At 42.7% G+C, this 14571-nt stretch overlaps 1 protein-coding gene across 9 annotated transcripts in view; it reads left to right on the forward strand.

The window, feature by feature from the left end:
- AKAP6 (A-kinase anchoring protein 6) overlaps positions 1–14571 on the forward strand; it is a 1180609-nt gene that overhangs the window by 1023512 nt on the left and 142526 nt on the right. The gene's annotated exons all lie outside the window — the stretch shown is intronic.

Below are 14571 nucleotides of genomic sequence, written 5' to 3' on the forward strand. Positions count from 1 at the left end.
AGTACAAATTATAGCTTATTTTAACTTAAAAAAATGCACTCCTTTAGCAAGAATTTCATAGTATTGATTTTTCTTTCTTTAATAACTGTGACTGTGAGTCTATGATTTTATAGTAGAGATGTTTTGGGGTGCAGCCTTATATTCCCTCTCTCATGTACATGACTCTTTATGTCCCCTGAATACAGTGCTGTTTTTGCTTGATAACCACTTTTTGGCACAATGCTTGAATATGTTCAGTTGGACCCTGTTTTGTGTTTTTTAAGAAACTTTCAAATAAAGTTGAAATCACAAGTATAAGAAAATATTACAGAATTAAGATATAACCATATATATATAAAGAAATAACATTCACATAATAAATATGGTAATATTTTATGGCAGGCTACTGCTTGTGCCCTGCCCTGGAATATTGTCCAAAAACACCAAAAAGCCAACCAACCAGGCAAACTTTCATAAACCACATCTTTTATTTCCATTGGTCAGACTGACACTTTGCTGGCAACAATACAATTCAGTTCCTTCTTTTTTAACAGGGCTGCTGTGCCCATACAGTAGGCGTCATACTCAGGCTTGCATAAACTATTAAGCAATCACCTTAAATTCTCTTTAGAAAATCCTTGTGCCAGCCTCAGACCACAGGTTCCCCAGGCTTTAGAGACCTTATGCTTACCTGGAGAGGTACCTTTAAGCTTTACACAGACCTTCCTGACCATCCTCTGCTGTTCTGTTTATTTGTATTGCAGAGACCTGTCTCTCCCAAGCCTTGCTGTATCTCTCACTGACTGCTGTTGGCTTAAGGTTTTTTTACACTTGCCACACCCTCATTAACTTTCAGCTGGTTTTTGAAGTATTAGCTTTGAAAACTACATTACTTGCAAGCTGTCTGCAAAGCTATACTAATTTTGTGTTCACTTGGGTTCTTTTCCCTTTTGGATTTCCCCCTGCTGCTCTGGAGTGACAAGTGCAATGTTTCTGTACATTCTTATGAGACTATATTATCCAAAAGGCCTCTGTTTAAAGTTGTACTGTTTTTCTTCCCTTTTTCACTTCTCTTCCTGCAGGTTTTCAAGATATCCCTAATAAATATGCATGAGATAGATTTGCATATAATAGAGGTAGTGTGCATGCAAATCTCTCATGCATATTCATTAGGGATATCCTGAAAACCCAACCTGTTGGCAGCCCTCAAGGGCTGGGAGTGAATACCACTGCAATAGTACAATAATCACCTTATTTCTTATAGAAGACTTAACACCACTCATTCTCTAATGGTAATTTGGCCCTCTTAAACTACAGCGATCATGGAAGGGGAATTTTGGAGCCTGAAATTTGTTTTTCAGAAGCAATAAAAAATGATCAGGTTCCAGAAAAATTGAATTACCTCTTTGAAACTTTACAGTACTCTTACAAGGAATATATCAAGTATATTCCTGCTTTAACAAAGTTCACCATATTAATTCAATAAAGTTGTTTGAATTATATTCTTTGAGCTTATTTACTTTTCATCTGTGGGAGAGAATCCTGGATCTGTGCAGTCAAGTGCTCCTATTTAGTGGTGAAAGACCGTGTACAGCAATTAGAAAGAATTAGAACTGAAGGCCTTGAAACTGTATTTGGTTTCCTCCAAACCCAAAAGAATCTGCAGAATGCATAGTGACAGAGGTCTAATATTATAACTATTTTTCCCTATAGTGATCCCTTTTCCTCAACCTACCCAATAAGCTGGAGTGGAGGTTACACAGAGAAAATGTAGTCCATATGGGGAGGGAATAAATATTCTCTTCCATGCCATAGGAGTAAATCATTTCTTCCTCTCTTGCTTAAATGTTGGCAAAATGACACAGCAGACATTGATCAATTGGTGCAAGGAGAAAGAATGGATCATGCTTGAAGAGCCCTCTTGATGTACCTGCTGAAATGAGCAGGCAAGGCATAGTGGCAGTGCTAGAAAAACCAACTGCTCTGGAAAGTATAAAGTCACAGGGCATATGTTTGACCCTTTGCAACAGAGTCTTACAGTTTTGTGTGTTTGCAAGCAGGATATGAGTCCTTTAGCCATTCCTTCTGAAGTGGTATCAGAAGTAGGAGCCCCTCCCTGGTAATGCATGAGGAAGACTGTGGTGATTCTTCAAAACCTCCAGAGGGCAATGCTCTGCTGGAAGAATTTACTTCCTTTTTAATTAACAAAGGCAGATCTTTGCAAGACTTAAAAGAGGTCCTGACCCTGCAGCTGCTGTTACCACAGATACAGATTCAATTATTCTGGGACTGAGGAAGCTAATGGAGACAGCAATGAAACTTCTTGGAGAGGAAGCCCAGTCAGGCAAAATCTCTGTTCCTGGTGGTAAAGATGATTATGAAAACTGGATAGAGCAAACTACCCAGATAGTGCAAGACTGGAATTGTTCTGCTTTAGAAAAAAGGAGACACACAAGGGAGAGCTTAAGGGAACCAGCTTTGGGGATTTTTGGATCATTAAAAACTTGATAAGCCTGATACTACCCCTGAAGAGTGTTTGTAAACACTAAAGGACGTTGGTATTACTGAAAGTGGGTTAGATCTGCTTTTCTGTTTCATTCAAACCAATCAGCAGAAGGGTGAAAAACTTTCTGATTTTCTGCACCAACTGGAGATTATTTTAAAAAGAGTTGTGCAGAGGGGTGCACTCTCACCCTGGAAGCAGGACTCAGCTTTGCTGAAACAATTGGTGAGAGATGGCCCTGATTGACTTGTCATGTATCTAAGACTCAGCCCCCAGGATTTTTACAGCTGTTGAAAGAAATTTGTGATGAGGAGGAACAAGAGGCTGTAAGTCATTCATTAATGGGTATTCAAATACTGCCTCAAACTGAAACCCATGCTGCTGTTAAATCTGCTGAAGTGATTCAGTAGACTCATCTATTCAAAGGGTTACAGGAAAACATAGCCTCTTTGAAGACATAGTGTTATGCAAACAAATATAGTTCTGAAAGGCTGAAATCAGGTTTCCTATCTGACAACCTCTGGGAGAAAGTTGAGGACTGGAGAACTCCATTTGCCAGATTGAGCCAAGAATTTTCTGCCTTACAACATCTACTAGACCTAGTATAGAGATACAATGTGTCCCAAGGAATAATCAGTATTCCAGAAGTCCTGTTGGGATAGAATCAAATTCCACTACTACCCATCTTAGTGGTGCCCAGTCTTCTTCCTCTTTCGTCTGTTACAGATGTGGAAAAAAGGGACATTTTGCTGCTTCCTGCATAGTGTCTGAGGATTCACCTATAGTAGTCAGGATGTTCAATCCGTCTCTGAAGAATCCTGAACCACTCTTTAAGGGGTATCAAGAAGAAGTATGCAGAGTCTTGCATGGCGAGTAGCTCCACTTCTAAAAACATATTTCCAACATCACCTGACCATACCATTCCTAAGGGTCTTTTGGGACTTATCCCAGTTGTGACAGTGAAGAGTCAGACAACAAAAGCCTTGGGGGTAGATTTTCAAATGTGCACGTGCTTCCTGGCGTGCACATATGGACATGCCAATTTTCTAACATGCGAGCGCTGGCGCACGCATGTTAGAAAATCCATGCACCACACACACATGCACATTGGATTTTATAATCTGCAAGTGTATGTGTGGGTGGAGCGTGTAAGGGGGGTAGACTAACGCAATTTCCGCGCAGCGATCCATCCCAGCCTTCCCCAGTTCCCTCCCAGTCCGCTCCAATTAAGGAGCAGACAGGGAGGGAACTTCCCTACCCCCCCTACCTAAACTCCCTTCCCCTTCCCTTCTCCTCTCCTCTCATCCCCACCCCATAAACCCTTTTGGCTACCTTTATTTTTTTTATTTTATTGCTTACTGCTCCATTGGTCGACTCGCGCTTCCCTGGCACAGCGGCAAATGACCACTGTACCAGCCACCTTCAGCCCTGCCCTTCCCCAACCCCCTGACCGCCCCTTTCTCTGGGCCCAGCACTTTGGCACATAACAGGGGTTATGATCATGGCCGGGCTCCTTTGAAAATGTGCACAGCGCACGCAAGACCCAGCTATGCACGTAACCCCCGTGTTTTACATGCGCAGGGGATTTAAAATTCAGCTGTTACTGCTCTGTTGGAGCAGAAGCAACTTGCGCGCACCAGTCGACTGCCGGCGCACATTTTCCCAGCACAGCGGCAAATGGCCATTGTACCGGCCGCCTCAGGCCCCGCCCCTCCCTGTCCCCCAGACCACCCCTTTCTCTGGTCCCTGGGCTTCAGCCCAGGTTACACGCGTGGCTGGGTCCCTTTCAAAATGCGTGCAGCACGCGCAAGGCCCAGCCATGCATGTAATCCCTGATCCGATTTTACGTGCACAGGGGATTTAAAATTCGGCTGTGGTTGAATAGTGGATCACAGATCACTATTATTTTCAGTGAGTGTAATGAAGCATACTTGCAACATTTGCCATTACATCCAGTAGAAGATTTGCCTATATGGTACCTATTTGACACAGTCTACCCTTACAGGGTATATGTGTTGGTGAATGTGAAGTTCCCTGAAACTGTGATAGGGATCAGAGAAACTATTCCTGTGATGGCCATAGTGTGTGCCCTATGTCAAGAAGACATAATTGCATCCCCATCATCACTGGAACTAATGCTAGCATGTTTACAAGACTAGCACAGACGTGTCCAGAGGTAGCTGGACCACAGTATGCTAGTACTCATTCATTCTGTATGCCTGGAAGTATATGTGAAAGCTGAAAGTCACTCACTAGAGAGCCAGGATGATGACCTAGATCCTGTAACAACTGTTTTGTCAAACCTTCAAAGTTTTTACCACGTACAGTTACCAAGGTTCCCTTCCAAGTTGGCCTTACAAACTCTCTAAGCTGAAACTCCACCACACCTTAGATTACCTGGAGGACTCCTAGTCCAGAGAAGAGTGTTACCGGTTTCCTACATTGACAGAAACAAGATACCTGCCTTGGTGATGAATGAGTCAAATAAAAAAGACCACTCTTTAAAAGGGATCATAGAAACATGATGGCAGAAAATGACCACATGGCTTATCTAGTCTGCCCATCCACCCAGTTAATTTAGCTTTATAATTCCCATCACTTCCTTAGAGATCTCCTGTATTTATCTCATGCTTTCTTGAATTCAGATGCTGTTTTGTCTCTACCACCTCCACTGAGAGGCTATTCCATGTACTACTCTTTCTGTGTTAGCCCGCATGTACAAAGTGAATTCTGTCTCCACTGAATCAAACCAGACTCGTATAACTCCATCCAAGACTGATCCTGCTAGATTCAATTTTAGGGAGAGACCTAAACATTAGCTTGTCAGGTGCAATAGAGTGTTTGGCCTGGCCAAGGACCTAGAAAATTCTATTCACCTTCATGATCCTTGCTACTTCAGCGAGAGATCACAATGATTGACACCTCGAGACATTGAAGGTGTTTGGAATTATAAAGGAGACCCAGGTCCCATAAGCCTCTCCCATAGTGGTAGCAAGGAAGAAAAATAGTATCATCAGGTTGTACATAGATTATCACACTCTAAATAAAAGGACAGTGCCAGAGCAGTATACTCTGCTCAGGATCGATTATGCTTTGGATTGCTTAACGAGAAGCAAATTGTTCTTCATGTTCAATCTAAAAAGTGGGCTTTATCAAATCTACATGAAAGAATGTGATAAATAAAAACAGCTTTGTTTTGTCCTTTGGGATTTTACAAATTTGAGTGAATGCCCCAAGGCATTACTGGAGCTCCAAGTACCTTCCAAATAACTGATGGAGAGGACAGTAGGAGTTCGGAATCACCTAGAAGTCTATTTGGATGATTTAATAGTTTTCAGCAAGACTTGGAAGAATATAAAGCCAGGCTCATAATGACCCTAGACTGACTAGAAGCACAAGGACTTAAAATATCCATTGATAAGTACTTTTCTGTCGAGCATAAGTGAAGTTTATTGGACACATCATGTCTGAGAAAGGTGTTGCAACTGATCCCGAAAAAATTGAAGTTTTTGCCATCTGGGATCAGCCTACTAATTTAAAGACTCTTAGATCCTTTCTTGGATTTTGTGGACATTATTGTTAATTCACTCATAATTTCTCTGCTATAATACATCCATTGACTGACCTCATAAAAGAGTATCCCCCTGTGAGAAAAGGAGATGTTTAGAACCACCTTCTTCTGCAATGTATTTGAAACCATTTTAATCTTTTGGCCCAAAATGAACTAATCAATGTGAGAATGCATTAAGGAAAATTATCTACTGCCTGACTCATGCCTCAGAATTTGCCTATGCTAACATACCTTATATACTAATCCTAGCCTAGATGGTCTTGGTACAGTACTATAATATGAGCATCCCGAGGGCCTGAGACCTGTGGGTTTCGCTAATTGGAAGCTGAGAAGTGCTGAGAAAGGTATTCAGCTCACTAACTTGAATTCTTGGCCTTGAAGTAAGCTATTATAGATAAATTTCACAATTTTCTGTACAGGGCCCAAACTGATAACAACCCTCTAATATATATGTATTGACATCAGCAAAATTGCATGCTACTGGACATCAGTGGTTAGCTGCCCTGTCAAGCAGGGTGAACCAATATAGATGTTGATGCTCTATCTCGACAAACTTATCAAGAAATCCAATCTAGTTCCTGGGTTCAAGTTCCCAAGGAAAGTGTTAAAGCTCTATGTCAAACTGATCTCACAGAGGGAGCTGTTATCTACATGGACATATCTGTAGAATGCTTCTGTAACAAGTGTGGAAGATGATAATCTGCCCTCACTACACACAGTTTATTTGCAAAAAAACACAGAAGAAAGATCATCTTATATTTGAAATTTATTTATTTATTTATTTAAAAACGTTTCTATACCGTCGTTTAGTAGTATACCATCACAACGGTTTACAGATAGGCACATAAATAAGTCTGGTTAGGATTTTAAATTAGCTAGTAGGTGCCAATAAAGTTTCGGTTACATGATTCAAATAATATACGCTTTATGGATTGTGGATTGGAAGTTCCATTTATATGAATAATAGGATATCCATATGAGAATACTGTACTCTTAAATTAATCTTAGGTATGAGAAAAATAATAAAGGAGGGATAACTGCTATTTGTTGACTTTTAACAGTGTGCCGGAGTTCTCTTTCTTGTCCGCTAGTATTCCTCACTCTCCACTCTCATTGTGAAAAGCTTTTTTGAAGAGCCATGTTTTTAAGCTTTTTTTTTAAAGAGTTTTAGATCTTTCATTAGTCTTATTTCGAGTGGTAGTGTGTTCCATAATATTGGACCGGCTTGGGATAGTGCTCTGAAAGGCAGTTACCTCTGTATCTTCTACGCACCCAGAAATGATTTTCTGCTGATAGAATGCAAAAGATTAGTATTAAGTGATGACTTTCTGTATCAAATCACCTCTGATCCTTTATCAAGATCCAGAAAACAGTTTGTGTTTCTCAGCAATCTAATACCTGTGTTTTAAAAAGTCTACATAATAACATGAGTCATCTGAGAACTGATCACACAGCTGAGTTAGTGAGATCTCTACTCTGTTGGCCTAGGTTGACTGATGAGGTGGAGCCCTATATTAAACATTGTGGTACCTGCATCACACGTAAGAATCTACCTACAAGAGCTGTACCATTATCACATATCACCAGCAAAAGACCACTTGATCTAGTTTGTATAAATTTTCTATCACTAGAGTTGGACAGATGGCATATCAGCAACATCTTAGTGGTTATTTATCATCTCACACTTCATAGGCAAGCTTTCCCAACAAAGACCAAAAAGCACCTACTGTTGTTAAACTACTTTGGAGAAAAATACTTTGGCAATTATGAATTATCTGCTTGAATTCATTCAGATCAGGGTCAGATGTTGAAATTAGATTGATCAAAGAAATGCTACAGATTTGTGATTTAAAAAATTCTAGAACTACCTCATATCATCCTCAAGAAGACTATCAGCCAGAAAGATTCAACCAGACTTTGTTAAATATGCTGGATACTTTGACTCCCAAACTGAACTGTCAATGGAACCAACATGTAAATTATCTGCTGCATGCTTATAATTGTACTAGAAATGATGCAATTGGATATTCTTCATATTGTCTTATGTTTGGACGAGAAGCCCGACTACCAGTTGACGTGTGCTTCAGAATTACCCCGGATGGTAATAATGCTGTGTAATATCTTGAGTATATCCAGCATTTACAGGAACAGTTGACTAATGCATACCAAGCTTCTGAGAAGAAAAATCAAAGTAACAAGAACTGGTATAACACCCAGGTAAAAACCCACGATTTACATCTAGGAGATAGACTACTCCTGTGAGCTTTGGGAATACCCAGTAAACATAAGACTGCTAATCACTGGCTTTCTGAACCATACCATAATATCTTTCACCTACCAAATTTGTCAGTGTTTAGAGTAAACATGAATCTGAGAGTGGACCTATGAAAACTTTACATCATAACCTTTATTGCCAATTGGACAGACAGTTCAAATGCCTGCACTTAGTTCTGTTCATGATCAAACTTGTCAACAAACATGTTGTAGACAGACAAAGCGACAAGTGTAATTAAATACTTCTGCGCAAGTGGAAGCAGTCGTTCCTGAATCTGATCAAAATAACTTAGCTTCTATAGTGACGTCTGAAGATGATTCCTCTGAGATGTGATATTACATCTCACACCATCCAAATCTTGAGATAGATCCTACAAATGTAGTGAAGTGTTCTGACCAACAGTCAACCATTGCACCAAACACGTTTCTTAATGCACCTAAAGTGACTAATGATCCACCCTTATTACCCCCAGAATCAGCTATTTTCTCTGGCCAGAAATGTAGTAGTGAGGAAGTAGAACAGGAAGGGGAAGGCCAAAATGACTGTGTACAACTTGACATGTTGCCATTAGAGCATAAGGATAATTTGTCTTCAGACACTAATTCTGTGCTGGTCACAGAACCCACCAAGGGACTGCAGCCTGATGTGGAAGGATCTGAAGTAGCACCTATTTGTAAATCAGAAAAAGATGTAAAACCTATTGTAAAACTTTCTTATGATAATTTTTGTGATCCTATTGATTTGCCTATGTCAGTATTCCATAAAAATGTAAATGTAAAAAGGGAATCTGAAACAAATTTCCCAGTACATACATTCATTTGGTCAGATGTTATCATGCTGTAACATGTTTCTTAATTTCATGTAATCATATATGACCCCCCTCTACTAAAGCACTTGCATTGGTTGCCAATATAACAGTGAATTACATTTAAGATTTTAGCACTGATATATAAGTCCCAACAGGAAGAAGCTCCATCCTTTTTAGGTTATTTACTAGGTATCATCCAGCAAGAGCACTGCGCTCAGTCAACGTCTGTTTGAAGTCCCAGGTGTTAAAGTAGTTTACTTACAATAGACAAATAACCGAGCCCTATCAATAGTTTGTCCAGTTTTATGGAACACATTACCAGAAAAGCTTCATTCCCTGGTAGATTTTAAAGTGTTTAGAAATAAACTTAAAAGCCTTCTATTTTTAGAGGCTTTTTCACTAGATACTAATTAAGATATTATAGATTATGAATTTATTGATTGTTTTAGAACTTGTTTGTAATGTTTGTTATTAATATTGCATTTTATATAGAAGTTGTCATCTGCTTAGCATAACTTTGTTATTATTGGCAGAATATAAATCTTTTAATAAATAAACAAATTTGTAGAGAAGGCTTTAATATATTAGATAGAAATTGTTTATTTTGTCAGAATCCCATTGGGGTGTGTTGATGCCTAATGAGGGCATCAGAACAAGAGATGTAGACCCTTACCTCAGTTTCTGTGTGGTGATATTATGCTGTGGTCCTCAGTTGAATTAAGTCAGGAAGGGGTGGACAATGACTTGATCCAGCACATATGAGATTAATCCTCAGTTTGTCTGATACTTGGTGGGGATTCTTTTAGCAATCTGTATGGATCTTTAGCCAATCCTACAGAAAGATAAAACAACCCTGCAAGGATTCTCATCCAATCAGGAGTGAGTTTGTATTTTAAGAATGTGACTGTTGTGTTCCGCGCCCGTGGACGGCCACGGGCGCGGTCCCCTACCTCGTCTTCCCACCACGGAGGGGCCGACTGCCCCATGCTGGGGCTGGCACCTCCGCGCGGCAGCGCGAGTCCCCAGGCTGACCACCGGGATCGGAGCCGCTCCTGCTCCTCCCTCGCGGTTGCCACTGCTCTCCTCCACGGCCCGGATCCAAGATGGCCACCGCCATCCTTAGACGCGAGGCCGCGCCTCTTCATTTGATTTAAAGGGACCTCGTCCCTTTAAATGGATGCAGCTAGTCCTATCTCCAGAGTCAGAGAAAGTATAAAGGGAGACTTCCTCTGACCATTCCTTGACTTGGCAACGTCTTCTGTGAGCTTTGTCCAGTCTGCTTGCTTCGGTGAGTTCCTCGAGCTTGGCTTCTGGTTTCTGCTTTGTCTTTGTGTTCCTGGTTCCTGACTTCGGATTGGCTTACGGTGATTCTCTGGTTCCTGACTTCGGACTGGTGAGTGACGACCCTCTGGCACTCGACCTAGGACTTCTTCAAGACTACCGTCTCCAAGGGCCCGCCTAAGTCCCAGCGGCCCAGGTCCCTACGGGCTCCTCCTGGGGGGACCACGGGCTTCCAGGGTGAAGCTCCAGTTGGCCCTTGCACTGTCACCTGACCTCTCAAAGGTCCGCCTAAGTCCCAGCGGCCCGGGTCCCTACAGGCTCCTCCCGGGGGGACCACAGGCTTCCAGGGTGAAGCTCCAGTCGACCCTTGCACCTTCGCCTGACCTCTCAAAGGTCCACCTAAGTCCCAGCGGTCTGGGTTCCTATGGGCTCTTTCTGGGAGAACCGCAGACTTCCAGGGGTGAAGACACCGCTCCTCTTCTCGACTCTTCCTCCGTTTCCACTGTCACCACAGTCTCCAGTGCCAAGGGTCCACTGGTCACGTCTTCGGTTCCTGCCTCGCCACCCGACGAGAGAACCTTCGGGTCTTCCCCAAGGTATTGCATCCTCCCGTCGGCCCAAGGGTCCACAAACCCGATCATAACATTGACTGTGGTCAAGTCTTAGAGGAAGGGGATAGAAAGAGCTACAGAGAGGATGAGTGAGTGTGCAGTGTGCGTGAGCAGCCAGAAGTTTGAGAAAGGACATAAAATTCCACAACCTAAGAGGCTGAAGTAACCTACAGAAATCATATCAACTGTGGATTTGATTGTCTTAAAGAGAGAATCCAGTGTGAGGTAAGAGCCAGAGTTTTCAGCAGTGGTTTGGAGAGTTTGTTCCCCTGAAGGAAAACAGTAGGGGTGTGCATTTGTTCCCTACGAATTGATAATCTGCAACATATAGAGCCATATTCGTTGTATTCGTGGGGAAGCGAAATGTATCACGATTCCCTATGAATACAACAAATCTTTGCCAAATTATTCGGCCACCAAAAGGAGCCAATTTAAACAAACCTCCCACCCTCCTGACCACCAACCAAGACTTACCAAAACTCCCTGGTTGTCCAGCGGGGGGTCCGGGAGTCATCTCCTGCACTCATACCCTCGGCTGCCGGTGTTCAAAATGGCGTTGCTAGCCTTTGACCTACTATGTCACAGGGCTACCGGTGCCATTGGTCAGCCCCTGTCACAAGATGGCGCCAGCCATCCATTGCTCCTACCATGTGACGGGGTTGACCGTTGGCACCGGTAGCCCCTGTGACATAGTGAGGGCAAAGGCTATCGGCGCCATTTTGAATACCGGCAGCCAAGGGTGTGAGTGCAGGAGATGGCTCCCGGACCCCCTGCTGGACCACCAGGGAGTTTTGGTAAGTCTTGGAGGGGTCAGGAGGGTGGGGGTTGTAGTTAATATAATTTTAGCCGGGAAACAATAAGAATTAACAAATAAATGTATCGGGGGGCCCCCTTGCCGAATGCAACGTATGGCGTCCCTCTGCACATCCCTAGAAAACAGATTTGAGCAACCTTGATCTGAACAGACTGTTGGAAACAAATTGCCAGAGTTCATTTTTTCCAAGCCTGGAAAATCATGAGTTTTGGTTTCCCCACAGAAGCATGTGTGTTAATTGTCCTAAGGGATAAAGATATCAACTGTTAAATCAGATAATCTAAATTAGAACTGTGGGTTTCCTAAAGAAAGTAAAGAAATGTGTACCAACTAGAGATCTATTATTTTATTTTCACTTGAACTGAAAATATCAGATAATTTACCAGGACATGTGCCCAGGTGACACTGGTGCTTTTCAAATAAAGAGTTTTGGTAAGTATATCAATATCTTTTTATGCTTTTTTATGAATGTTCTTTTTGTTAAGCTGCTTAGAAATTTTGATTTGCGGTATACAAATTTTAAAATAAATAAAACAGTAAATTTACAGACTCCATAGACTCCATTCTGGCCATCATCTGCCAGATATCTTTCTGGGAGACAGTCCCTGGTGATTTACAAGCAACATCCCTAGAGCTATGATATAAACAAGAAGGGAGAACCACAGCTTGACTCTTTCCTCTCCTCTGGTTCCTATAGTTTTTCGAGGTTTGGAGGCTTCAGCAGCTGAAGCGCTGGACACAATTGTATCAGGGAGAACCTCCCTCTGCTCATACGGAGAACTTCACTGCCAATACTCTTACATTTTTTGTAGCAGTTCTCATCTGAAGACTCTATGCAGGAGCCCGATTTAGGGGAACCAACAGCGCTAAGGCAGCTTCAGTCGAGATTTTGAGAAAACTTTCTAGCAGTGGTGATGGAGTCTGCTCGCCAGGACTTAGAGATGGCTCTGAACCCCTCTTCCTCCTCCAATTTTCAGGGTAGAAGGGGCAGCTACAAAGGCATCCATGGGTTCCAATTTAGGGATCAGAGGCAGAGAAGAGCACAAGTGCACTATACCCTTCTATTTCCTCATATTGAGGGTAATTTTAAAAACTATTTCCACAGGTAAAACATTGCTTTACCCACAAAAATGGACTTTTGAAAAATTGCCCACCCCATTTGTGAGCCAAAGTGCATGCCTAAGGCCTCTATGCACATATTTTTTTACCCAGGAACAGGATTGGGGAGAAATTTGGAACTATGCATATACGTTTGCATTTTCAAAAGCATGAACATAGTTTTTCTCTGGAAAACTACTTGCACATGTGTGCAGATAATTTTCCTGGGATGATTTCCAAAATAAAAGGATGTTTGTAATTTCACTTTGAAAATTAGTGTAAAGTCCGCAGGTAAAAAATACCCAAAGACTTTACACGAATGTAGGCAGTCATCAAATTACCCCCTTAAGCAGTGATGTAGCATCTATAGTGCACAGTGGTGCACAGTCACCACCTTTTATAAGAGGATGTGCCATGCACCACCAACCTGAGATGCCATCGCCGGAAACTGGGCAGCTTACTAGACTATCATGGCAATCCTGTGCTGGCCGCTTTCATGCTCCCAGCTTCTCCATGAAGCACAATTGTGCTTCCACTGCACAATCAGCTTCCTATTTCTTTCTTTAAGCAGCTAGTGCAGCCACAGAAGAAGTGAGAGGGGATAGGGCATGCTCAAACTGCAACAAATTCCTGACAAGCCACTGGTTGCCTCCCTATCTCTCACCTCAGTGCAGCCCTGCTCCTCACTGCAGGTTGTAGCTGCTTCCTCGGATATCCCTTTATCCAAAACAGTGACTCCCACAGTTCTGCTTGACTTTTTCCTTTTGAGCTGTAAGGGCTGCCAGCAGCGACATCTTTATTTCAGTCCCGTGGCTGCTGCCACAGCTCTACATTGCACCACTATTGCTTCTAGCTCCGCTCCAGGCCTCACCCTGGCGTCACGCCTTGCTGGCCCTGGGCTGGTGCCCGTTTTCTCTTCTTTTGCTGCTGGCTGCTGCAGCCAGACAAAAGCCAGGTAAATAATAATTTGAATTAAAAAAAAGAAACAAACTATCATGGCAAGAATGGATGGTGTGTCCCCTTAACTGCCTTTCTTCCCTCTCCATGCCTAGTGTCTCCTTGCTTCCCTTAGGCCTGCTTCTGGGCTGTCTGGGGGGGCACATGGCCAGCTGTGATTGGGAAGAGTGGCTCCTCCTTGGATATTGTACCAGCAGTGGCTTAATGCACTGGTGCCCAGCTACCTGAGGGGGCACATTAGTGCCTCAGGTGGTTGTCTGCCACCCCCCACCCCCTCCTGACAGGCCTGGCTCCCCTCTGTTTCCCTTCTTCCTGCCCAGCATCTCTCTGTCTGATCCCTTCTCTCCCCTACAACGCCCCCCCCCCCCTCCCGCCCCACCAGAAAGCCTGAGAGCAGGTCAGTGTAATTTTTTGGAGCATCTCAGAATTCTTGTTTTTCAGTCACATGGACTGCAGCAAACTTTCTGGTGCACCACCAACCTCAGCAGTCACCCTACACCCCCTTCTGTTAAGGATATGAAAATGAAGAAATGCAAACAAAAAGTCAGTGTCCCTGGAATTTGTAGCAGCCTTTGTTCTTAAGGTGACCCCGTCTTGTATTTGTCTTCTTTTTTTTTGCCTTTACAAATGTCACCAAAGAGGAGGCTGCCCTTATTGCCAGGCCTGAGTGCTAC

This window comes from Rhinatrema bivittatum, chromosome 4 (assembly GCF_901001135.1).
Source record: "Rhinatrema bivittatum chromosome 4, aRhiBiv1.1, whole genome shotgun sequence".
In the NCBI taxonomy this organism is placed as follows: Eukaryota; Metazoa; Chordata; class Amphibia; order Gymnophiona; family Rhinatrematidae; genus Rhinatrema; species Rhinatrema bivittatum.